We start from the raw sequence: 12,282 nt of genomic DNA, 5'->3' as shown, positions 1-12,282 counted from the left end.
TGAGAGGGGAAGTTTATTGAGCTCTGTAACTAATAAAACATCAATATAAGAGCCTTCACATGAAAATGCCTGAAGTTTAAATAGTGACACAAGCCCTACATTGTATTTGTGTTCAGCTGATACACTAATTAGTCACAGGAAGTTTCAAAGCTATGATTTTAGAAAGGTGATTCACAGTTCCCTTTGGAAATATTATCATCTATGGCTCTGCATGCTGATGCAGACGAGCAACATACTGCACAGAGAATTACACTAGCTCATTTAAAGTCACAGGGAGAACTGTATAGAAATGTAACTAAACAGCATAGTAGATGTATCCTTTAAGCTTTATTTCCCCTTGGGACGCTGACATATGCACACTCATCCAGAGCAGACATGGAATAAATAATCTATGACCTTTTGAGAGAAAAGGGTCGACCATGTAAATGCCACAGATGGAGAAACACGACGCTTTTCAGCAAATGCTGAAGTGCAATTACTCACTTACGCTTACAAAGCTATGGAAGGTTGTTTTTCAATATGGTATTTACAATTCTCTCTGCCAATAACAATTCCTTTAGGAGGCTTTTTGGCAGAAGGTGTACATATTGTTCTGATTTTTAATCTAATTATAAACCTTTTTCTGCTGGAAAAATGTAGGTGCATGTTTTTTATTTAATTTAGCATAAATCTGAAGACTTCCACAGAGTACAGAGCAACATGAATGCTGAACATTTATGCAAACACATTCTGATAAATGGAGTTCTTGACCTTATGCACCTTAAATGGCTTTTTGTTGTAACAAGTAACATCACGCATTGGTTTAGCAATACAAATAATCTGTTATTAGTTACTTTTTCGTGAAAGTAATCCATTGCTGAAACAATACTGTTCTATTTCCTCCAAATTTTATCACTGAAAATATGTCGAGGCATCAGCACCGTTTCTGTGATTGCTCTACCGGCTGCATGACAGCAGAGGGTAAACACAGCTGTGACAGTGTGTATGTGAGGCTAGCTGACTAATCTAGTGAGCTAGCAGAGAGGACAGCATTAGACTGTGGAAATATCCTTACTATGTTGAATTTTTCGATCCAAGGGAAACGATAAAACAATATTATCGATGAATCTAAGTTTAAAGTGTAAGTGAATCCCCAGCTCAGAGCCAAGTCCACCCACTTCAGACCTTTGAAAAATGCACAAAAAATGCGCAGATGGATACTATGAGGAGGGAGGGGAAAAGGACAGGGTTTTCCAAATGAGGTGGGGGTGACGTTCCCTTGCTAGAAAGTGACACAAAGTCCCGCAGCACCACTGCCTTAGAGCAATCTTTAGAGGTGGAGGATTTTTCCCCTCCAGAGTGCCCTGAAGCAGGCTGTGGAGTGGTGGGGGACCGTGGTGCTCCTGAGCACTACCTGTTTGGACTGTTGGTTCCAGCACCGGTGTTACTAAAGCCGGAGCTCTCGGAGCCGAGGCAATGCACATGCTGGAGAGGATGGGAGTGGTCTCTGGTAAAGTCAGTTAGAGGCGGTGACATTCTACCTTTTATATAAAGTTTGTGACGTAGAAACCCACCGATGGAAGGATTCTACGTCACATAAGCCACGCCTTTACAGAGAAGATTTTTCAAAGCAGATGTCAGCTTGATTTAAATAAAAACCGTAAAATGTAGATTGTTATCAGTTTGGTGCAAATGTTTAACACCAGCATTGATGTGTTTTATCATAGTTCAGCCAGATACTTTGGTGTAGAGCTAAAAAAAAATATTAAAGCGTTCACTACTTCTTTAAAAGCTGGTGTTGTATTGCATGCAGTATTACGCATAGCCTGTGTGTAATATCATATATATATAGTGTATGTTATAACTTTTTGTCTTTTTTTTTTGCCATTTTTAACCCATTTTATAATCCATGTTTTTCTTCTTTTTTTTTTTATTTTTGCCACTTTCATTGCAACCTGGTGCCTTTTAGACACCTTTTTTTCTCCACTTGTAACTCCTTTCCCAATTTTCATCCATTTTTTAAAACCCTGTTTCATATTTATTCAATCCTTTTTTTAAATGAAGTTGTTGTAGTTTCTGCTACTTTATTTTCTGGGACCCTGACGTTTGTTCACACCATGGCTTAGCTCTCTAATGCTCAGTCTGACGTTACTTTCTTTATCATTTCTGCATATCCATATTGTTAAAACAGAAACATTTCTGTTTTAAGAAAAGTGATTTACATTTTTAAAAAGGCTATATTGTCTTACATCAAACTTCATATTGTATTGCTTTGATAGGAGTGATTATTATTCAGGTTAAAATTGAAATGTGGTTGCCCCACCTTAACTACAAGGGACCATGATTTTGCCTCCCATTTTGGCTGGGCCCCAGAAAGCTCTCTGCTTTATCCCCCCTCATGTGTGGCCTTGTGTACACCATACATATTCCATATGTAAAATGATTATGAACTTTAAAAAGCCTGTGTTTTCTTACCCACAGTTACAACTGGATCATGGCACCACTGGTGATGCGCAGCAGGGAAGTCCACACTGCATTCTGGCAGAGCGACGTGGTGGTGACGTTCTTCATGGCACCTCAACCATTTCCTCTCCTCTTCCTCTGCCTCGTCTACTCGCGCAGACCTGGGAAACACAGACATGTCAGTGAATATGTTTAGTAATCAGGCATTACAGTGACTGCTTCTCTCTCTTTGTAGTTTTTGCACTGTGAACCTTTATCTGCCCCCCCCATGAGACATTCAAGGACAGTCAGCCTGTTTTAAACATAGCAGTTTGAATGGGGCGAGGAGTCAAATGCTTTACAGCGATTCTTGGCCGAACCTTCATGAGCGGTGTGGCTGTGTGATGCCTATTCATTATTTAAACATCAGAGAGCCTGGGCTGAAGCTGCAGCTGAGGAAAACTGTGTCAGTGTAAAGTAATGAAGTCTAATTTAGATGCACATTATTGAGATTCACAGGATGATTCTCTCTCCTGGCGATCCTCTAGCTCCGCTTCAAAATGCTGGAATTAACGCTGTATGTATAGATGTTATTTCACCTAATTGACTCAACTGAAAAGACACAGACTATGTGTTTTTCTCTCTTTTCTTCTTCGCCTTATGTGGAAACTGGAAGAGGGTTAGTCACAACTCCATCGCTTGCCAACAGTCTGGGGTGGGGGATGTTACAAAAATAAACTGGCATCATGTCTTATTCAAATACATCTGAGGGAACGCTGCTTCTATGGCGGCTTACGCTTCACTCAGCCAGTGATGACTGCACGCTGCATCAGCTCCAAAAGGCTGCAGACTGTGTTTCTAGGGGCTTTGTAATAGAGACTGCTAATATGTAGGTTTACTGAAATGAACAGCAGGAGTCTCAGAATCATTTTACCGAAGCGCACTGTTTTATTAAAGTCGATTTGCCTGTGATCCAGTCATGCAGCAGGGGGTGTTTGTACTTGATGTGCACTAAATTTCAAAACAATCTATTTTCAGATTGCTCTGACTCATAGTCCAATTTCTCCAACTGAAGCGTCAAGCTTCTGAGCAGATACATCAGTTGGAAACAGGAATAAAAAAGTGATTATCACGGGTGAGAAAAGCTTCTGCATTGTTTTCCTTTCATGACAGCAGCAAGTAAGCACTGCAGCGACAGAGAAATAACTAAACAGCATCGGCAGAGGAGCTTTGCTGTTGCTGCCAGCTTGGTATTGTCATGCATGTGGACTCGCAGTGACAATGTTGTCGCACTGATTTATGTACAACATTCCCCTCTTCTGCGCATTGTGATGGAGCTAAACAGAAGGAAACAAAGTATAGTACTACAACAAACTGCCAAAATATTACACCCTCCAACAGGCCACTGCAGCATCTCATTTTTGACAGAAAGTGTTTGAGAGAAAGCAAACAGCGTGGCACACGCTGCCAGCACAAGGAGCTGGGAATTGGATTGCTATTATGTGCAGAATATACAAATGCTGGTTTTGTGATATGAATACATTCATGAACCCTCTTTGGCACAGATGTTTTTTTACTATTTTAGCTCAGTCGGCCCATGTCAGATGAACCAGGCCTTTAACTAGAAAAGTAAATGTAGAATTACCCTATCCTTTACATTTGCATGAAATACTAGCTGCATAATTATGCATATCTATGAAAAGTGCTTTTTCTGCTCCTTACTTTAACCTGAAATATCAGGTCGTCATTGGTGAGTTTTCTTAAATGTCTCATCAACCAGTGCACGTGCCTGGTTTCATGACCACCTACCTGAGAAGCGTCAGAGTATCAAATCAGGTGACACCAAATCAGATTTTTTGTTCTTTAAAGACCCAGTAAAGTGAAAATAGATCTGTATTTAGGTTTGTTGTATGACAGGTCACTATGTTATGAACCCCTTGGTCAAATTTCAGTTAAATAAAACATCTCTAAGTTTAGAAAATTAAGCTTCAAAATCATGAAAATTAGGCTGTAAAGTCTGCTCCAGGAAGGTGTGGGCGTGTCTGCTGAATGAGCTAAAGCCACGCCCATTTAGGAGAAATAAGATCCTCTCAGATTTAAAAAATGCTATAATCTGAATTGAGGAAATCACTCACTCCATTAGCCTGTCTCTTGACCTGAGAAATAGAAACAAATCCGTTTTCTGGCTCAAATCTCTGTTATGATATTTTAAATGATCCACAGGCCACTGTGGCTGATAGATTTGGCAAATTTACCTCACAAAGAACAGAAAAACAGCATCTAACTCACTGTTTTGCTTTCAGTTAAGGCAGTGACATCAGCTAACTACAGACTGGACTGAGATGAACTGCTCTGTGATTTTATATTGTAGTGTTAGAGGAGCAGGGTCATTCCCTGCTTGGCTTGTGACATCATGAGCTCACATATTGGCCCCGCCTACATTACACCAAGCCAGGAAAGAGGTGAAAAACTTTCTAATGGTCTAAATCTAAAAGTCAGTCACATGTAGATCCCAGTGTTTTCACATGATTACAGCAATCAAATTCCAACATATCTAGTGTGTGAAGACAGAGACTTTGGATTTCCCTTTACAGGGTCTCTAACAGGGGTGTGCCACAAGGTTCCATTTAGGGCCCTGTACTTTTTTGTATTTATATCGATGACATTGTGTCCTCTTTGAGTGGTTGCCATGCCCATTTGTATGCAGATGACACCGTTGTTTATCGTACTGCTGACTCTGTACAGCTTGCCATCAGCAATTTACAATTTGCTTTTAATGAGCTTCAAGAATCTTTTTTGAATCCAAAACTTTTTAAAAATGTAATAAAAACAAAGTGCATAATTTTCTCCAGAGTCTGTGCTGTGTATGAGAAGGTTGGTTATCTTTAAGGCCCTCATTAGAAAATGACCACCTTACATCTCAACCTTGCTGGAGTGGAATATTGGTAGCTACATGACTCGCTCTGCTGATTTGTTACTTCTTAAAGTCCCTCAGCATTTTCCTTTGATGCCCCAAACTTATAACCGGACGTGCCAGATGGATTTGTTTCACGCATCCATCAGGAAAACCTCCCATAGACAGCGTTTGGGAAACGGCAGAGACTTTAATAAAGACTTGGAGAGTGACTGGATGAACGTTCTGTCACATCTTTAGGGGCCAATCAGAGCAACAAGACCCGTGACGTCCTAGGTGAGTGCCGCTACCGAGGACTACATTCCACAGAGAACTGCATAACGTGAGCCATGGCAACTGTAGACATGTCTGTACACCACTTTTGTTGTTTTTGAAAAGAAAACAACTCACTGCTGTTCTTTGTTCTTTTAACGAAGAAATGTCATCAAGTTCTGATAAAACTGGCGCTATAGCAGCATCAACGCTAATATCTTCTGCCATAATTGCATTGGCCTCCTGTTGTTGCTTGCTTGTGCCCAAAAGTACTGCCTCTTACTACTGATTGGTCCTTTCTTACAGGGCCCAATCAGTTCAGATGGGAGCTTTGGAAACAGCCACAGAAATGGTTGAATCAATCTGCTTTGCAAGGTTACCAAACTCATGGAACATCCTACAACAAACTCTAAAAATTGACGTTCTTATCTCTGTTTGAAAGTTTAGGACTTTGATTTCTAGCTGCTGTATTTCACACTGCATCTGTTTTACTTGATTTCGATACATCTAACCTTGTCACTGACAATGAGTTGTTGTTTCAGTGATTGCTTCTATACACTTTGTTTTATTGTGCTGTGGTTTTAATGTGTTTGTAATCTCGACGGCATTGGAAATGAGGGAAACCTCAGTGTCCTTTCAAGAATAAATAAAGGTTTGAAACTGCTGGAGCCATTTGTGCCTCATCCAATTATAATCTTAATTGTACTCTGGTTTGTGCTATGTCGCCTTTTTAACACTATTTTGAGTTATAATTTGTAAGCTTGAAAAACAAGTTCAAGAAAAGTAAAATTATTGAGAAAAAAGAGCAGAAATCTACCTTCCATATATGAGCATGTACGCATTAGTATTCATAGCTTTCACTCACCTCACCTGAGCAGAGGCCTAAAGGGCAAAAAGGCCTGAGGACAGTGGCAGCTAACACTATGTGGAGATGTGGCACCAGGCATTTTATCTTCTCCATGTCTTTATCATCTGTCTAGCACCTGACAGCCACAGAATCCCTGAGATATGTATCTAAGCTGTACGTTCTGAGCACTTTGGACTCTTATGCAGTAACCCAGGACCTGTACTACTCATCTACAGTTGGAGACAATACTTCACATCTCCTCCAGCATGAAATTCTACAAAAGAATTGAGAGTATCATGTATGAAGTATGGCCATTAAATAAAGAGACTGTGCTTATGAGGATAAAGCCTTGTGGTTCATAGTCACACCAAATGTTATACAATTAGAGTTATGCTACAGCAGTCAAACTTGGCATGCATTCAATTCAACCTTTCCTGATATTAACTGCACTGTTTCCTCCTTGATAAACCCACACTGAAGAAGTAAATCAGGACCTTGTACAGCATAACCAGAGATATTTCATGAATATGGATAAAATCTGGCACCATGGTTTCATCACATATCTGCAGAAAAAGGGTTTAGCCCCTGAGGACATTCATGCTGACATGATTGCTGCATTAGAGGATGATTCTCTAGCTTTGTCAATTGTGCAAAAGTGGGCAGCTAAATTTAAGTGGAGAAGAGCCTCAAAGATGGCCCAAGGTTTGGATGTCCTACCACATCCACCATGCAAGAAAACATCAACAGTGTTCACCACATGATGATGGAGGACAGATGTTTAACTGCTGTAGGCATCTCCCATAAATGAGCAGAGAACATTCTGCACACCAAGCTGGTTTTCTGGAATGTTTCCTCACCCAAGATGAACGTTGGGTCCACCACTTCCAGCCACAGACCAAACGGCAGTGGAAACGTCTCCCCGCCGAAAAAGACCAAGGTGGTGGCATCGGTGGGAAAGGTGATGGCCTCCATCTCCTGGGATGCAAAAGGCATGGTGTGCATTGACTGACTTCAGAAAGGCAAAACTATCAGTAGAGAATAGTTTGCCAACTTGCTGAGGCAGCTACGAAAGACAGTCAAGTCAAAACTGGTGAAGGGGGTGTTGTTTCACCAGGAAAATGCTCCTGCACACAAGTCTGTGATTGCAATGGCTGCTGTGTGTGACTGTGTCTTTGAACTGGTTAATCATCCTCCATATTCTTCTGTTTGGCACCATCTGACTAATTTTAAGCTACTGATTGAAATGCATGTGTTTTTGCTTGGGTATCAGAAAACGGTTAGCTTAAAAGCTGAGCAACGCATTAACTTAAAATTTTTTGGTGAAATTAAACAAAACAGCAACACAAAAGTAAAGATGGGCAGGGGTTGTGCAGACTTTGATTATCCCACCATATAAGGTATATAAAATCATCAAAAGATCCAGAGAATCTGGAGAAATCACTACGTTGTCTTGCTCAGGGAACCCATCTCCCCATGCAAGAGTCCAAGTCTGTGGTTGATCTAAGCCTGGCAGTTACTGGATTGATGGACTATGCTGCAACTCCCATGCTCTCCATTCAGACACAGATTCAATGGCAGTATCCAAGGCATCCCCAAATGCCTGGATCTTTGTTTTGGACCAGGAGACGTGCATTCCCTGCCTCCTCACTCAGCAAGTCAAGCGCCCCCCCTTAGGACATCTACAGTCTCTGCAAAGATCACAGAATCACCAGTAAAGTCCAGAGCAGTGATCTGGACATCACCAAATGACCTGCTCCATTATCCATAGAGGCACTGAGGGGCGTAGGTGCTAAGACGTACATCTGCCTCACCCCAGCATCAACTAGGAATAAGTCAGAGGTGGAGGGTAGACTGGATGAGCCAACATGGGATCCCACTGAATGCCAGAATCTTAGAGACAAAGGGTCAGTTGTGAACATGTACGGATTAAAACTATGTTGTCTTGTTCTAAATACAAAAATGAACAGCCTAACACATTTACATTTGTGTTTTAGCTTGTCTTCCTGCTTTACCCCAGCCTGTTTAGTCAAACTAATGAAGAAAAGAACATTCCTCCGCCGTCGAGCTGCCAACAAAGCCCTCTGTACCCTACCAGCAGTCATCTGACCTGCTTGTATCTGCAGCACCTGAACTGTGTGATGTGGCAGGAATACACACCACAGACCATGGCAGCTAATGTCAGAAAACGAAGCTTGACAGCCTTGCCCATCATCAAGAGTTAACCAGCTGTGAAGAGAACACCTGCTGCTGATTAGCAAAGAATTACTGCAACAATGCCATGTGTGAAAATTATTGTACTGATTGTTGAACTAACACTGTAACCCCCATAGGGAAAGGTGGGGGTGGGGAGAAATGCTGCATTTCCCCTGTGGCTTCCAGTGTGCCGGAGTGAAAAAAGAAAATATAAGAAGAAGAAGGTGTGAAATACTAGACCTGCGACTATGACAAAGGGAAGGAAGTAGAAGTGATGACGTTATGCTTGTACCCTTTGCCCATCTTTCAACCATACTATCAATGCTCACATACCAGAAATAATACCAACAAAGATTTACATTTCCAAATATTAATCTTCATACTTTTGTAATTTTTGTGTCTAATGTTAAATTCCTGTACATTGAGAGCAAAGTTTACTGGAGTCATACTCCTTGTTGTGTAAGCATACTTTGCCAATAACCCTAATTCTTCTTCTAGTCTTCTTCTACTACTCCAGTCAATATGTTGGAGGTCTATTTCTGAGCTATATATTCAACACCTCATTTATTTGAGGGTCACCAGTAAAGCCCACAGATTTGGTTGGGTCCTCCCCAGTTGTGATTTATTGATGATATCAGTGCATGTGTGTTGGATCATTAGCACTGGCGCTAGACCTTGGCTAACAGTTACCTCATTATGAAGCTAATGCTATTATTCTGATGTTGGTATTATTTATATCCCCACTTCTTTTTTCACCCATTATTGCCACATCTTTTTGCCACTTAAACCCATTTTTCTCCTTTTTCAACCATTGTTGCCACTTTTTGTAACCTGACACGCCAGATGGATGTGTGGAAAACCTTCAATACGAAGCGTTGGGAAAGGGCAGAGAATTTGAAAGAAACTGTGTGATTGGATGAACATTCTGTCTGTCACATCTTTACGGGCCAATCAGAGCAACAAAACACGTGACTGCTGCTACTGAGGTGGGCGTGTGCAGCTAACGAGGAATACCGCTAACCATGGTGACTGTAGACATGACAGTACACAACTTTTGTTGTTTATGAAAAGAAAACAACTCACTGCTGTTCTTTGTTCTCCTTTTAACGAAGAAATGTCGTCAAGTTCTGATGAAACTGGCGCTATAGCAGCATCCACGCTAATCTCTTCCACCATAATTGGTCCTGTCACTTTCTAACCGGGTCCAAACGGTTCAGATGGGAGCTTTGCAAGATGTCAGTGAAAAATAAGGAAACGGGCGTATTCATCTGCTTTGCAAGGTTACACTTTTTGCCCATATTTGTGATTTTTTTTTTGCCCATTTCTAGAACTTCTAGAAAACAGAATTTCTAGAACTTTTTACCACATTTTTAAATTTTAGCCACCATTACTTATTTCTACCCATTTCACCCCCTTTTGTTGAAATTTGCCACTTTTTGCTGCTTTAAGCTCTTTTTTTTGCCATTTTATGCCCATTTATGCCACTTTTTGCCCATTGTAGCTGCTTTCCATTATTTTGGCTTTTAAATTTTTTTATCCATTTTTGCCACCCTTCTCCCATGCATTTCTGCATTTTATTTTTTATTTTTTACTATATAACTCATTGAAGCCTGAAAATACAAATTATAGCCAGAAAATTCTCATTTTTTGGAACTGAAATGTTTATTTCACTTTCTACTGAAATCAAAAAAAAAAAAAAAAAAAAAAAAAAAAAAATCCATAAATTTTAGCATATATATTTTTGTATCTCATTCCATACATTAGGTGTTTTTGGTAACTGATAATCCACTTGAGGGCATTTTTATCATTTATTTTTTGTAATTTATTGATTAGATAGAGGTATCATAAAAGGCTTTAAAAGGGTTAAACCTATTTTTGATATTTGTGTACATTATGGCCTATCCATGAAGTCTGACATTTACTTCTACTGATGCAGGTTGCCAGAAGAGTGAAAAAATCTTTACATCATGAAAAGCTTCAGGGTTGTTTTTATTCTTTATTTCATATAGAAACGTGGTCCAATTCTAGTAAAACTCACACTATGCTAAAGCTACATCTGAGGTTAACCCTGCACTAGTACTGTCAGGTTTTGAGACAAAAATCCAACAACAAAAGATTATTTAATTCAATCAAAAGAAGGCAAATCCAAAAATCCATAAACTAAACACTAGAAACATGAAATACACCAGATAAACACAGGAAAAACACCAGGGAAACTCAGAAACATAACAAATCAAAACCTGGATGATGACAAGTACAATATAAGCCCACCAGTAGCACAGCTCTGTATGAAGAGCTTTGAAAGTATCGTCACTCACTCAACCAGCCAGTCACATACAGTCCCATTCAGCCAAAAACACTCATACAAAATTAAATTTATCATTAATCATCATACAACTGTTGCGTCAGTGCAAACACATTTATATTAAGTATCATAAAAATAATCAAATTGGGTGAAAAACTACAAAAAAATCCTGACTCTCAGCTTTTTAATCAATTTTATTTGCAACATGACAGATTAAACTAATCAAGACACAAAACTAAAGTTGTTTGGTTTTTTTTGCACAAGTAGTTAGGTAATTATTTCTATATGGCCAATAACATTGCTGTACTACCATTCTACTGTGTGTTGCCATTGCTCTACACACCCTTAACTCATAATATTAATTCCACATTTATGTGATTTGTACATTAATGGATTTAAATTAACTTTAACAGATTAAAACCAGAAGCATGTATAAGAAAATTTGTTACTCAAATGTTTGTTCTACAATGGTTATATATGCCACTTTAGTTAATGTTTGACTGACAGTGGCCCATTTAACCCTTTTGGCATTTTATCATGTTGTTTTTCTTTGTGGAAAATAAATAAAGTCACATAATGCAGACCTAATGAGTGACAAAAATAAAGAAACAGGCCATAGTAATGTTATAACATGTCCAGAGAAAGAATAATTTAAATTTGTGCTGTGTCTCTTATGTTGCAGATGACAACATGGATCAGTGAGTGCAAAAAAACATTTTACTACTAGTTGTCTATAGGAAAAATCCAACCAATCATAATTGACTTTCTAAATCTTCAGACAGCCCTAAAAATACTTCGATAGGTGCTACGGAGCAAACATTGCCAATTTATTACCATTCCTCTCACAGTGACTGGTGTAACACCATCAGCGGGGTCAGCTCTGCACTCTCTCACATTCTCCCTCTGTCCTCTGCTCCTCTTCATTTGCAAAGCTGAGTCTTCAAAGACGAAGCTGAGGCGAGCCTCCAAGTTTGTAATCGAGTCTCCCTCTAACTTCTGAGCTCCCTTGGCCCCCGACCATCTCCTATTTCCCAGGGACCAATAATAACATCATCTCTTCCTTGCAAGCTTCGCAGTGATATTTTGATGTCGACAGGAGAGAGGCTCTCCTGAGATAGTGTGTCCTGGCGTGTCCTGTCGACTCCTTTACTTTGGAAACTCATTGGTCTTCCACCAAAGTGGTAAAACTCAGTACTGTATATATTTTAAGATGTCTTAGAAGACGAGGCGCATGGATCATTATTGATGTTTCTGTCAGTGCTCAAAAACAGTAACGCCCTGAGGTGTTATTAAACTGAATTTTAAATGTTAGAGCATTGATTCAAACAGGCTTAATTGCTCCTGAAGTAC

General features: G+C 39.8%; 1 protein-coding gene across 5 annotated transcripts in view; it reads right to left on the bottom strand.

Annotated features, from left to right (window-relative positions):
• b3gat1a (beta-1,3-glucuronyltransferase 1 (glucuronosyltransferase P) a) overlaps window positions 1–12,282 on the bottom strand; it is a 199,659-nt gene that overhangs the window by 35,290 nt on the left and 152,087 nt on the right. For all 5 annotated transcript variants that reach the window (XM_041813679.1, XM_041813705.1, XM_041813715.1 and 2 more), the window contains one exon: window positions 2,455–2,603. The gene's annotated coding sequence lies outside the window, so the exon portion shown is untranslated. The remainder of the gene's footprint in view (window positions 1–2,454; window positions 2,604–12,282) is intronic.

This window comes from Cheilinus undulatus, linkage group 2 (genome assembly GCF_018320785.1).
Source record: "Cheilinus undulatus linkage group 2, ASM1832078v1, whole genome shotgun sequence".
NCBI classification, from domain to species: domain Eukaryota; kingdom Metazoa; phylum Chordata; class Actinopteri; order Labriformes; family Labridae; genus Cheilinus; species Cheilinus undulatus.
The sequence above is the reverse complement of the archived record's forward strand: the minus strand, read 5'-3'. Positions and strand labels throughout refer to the sequence as shown.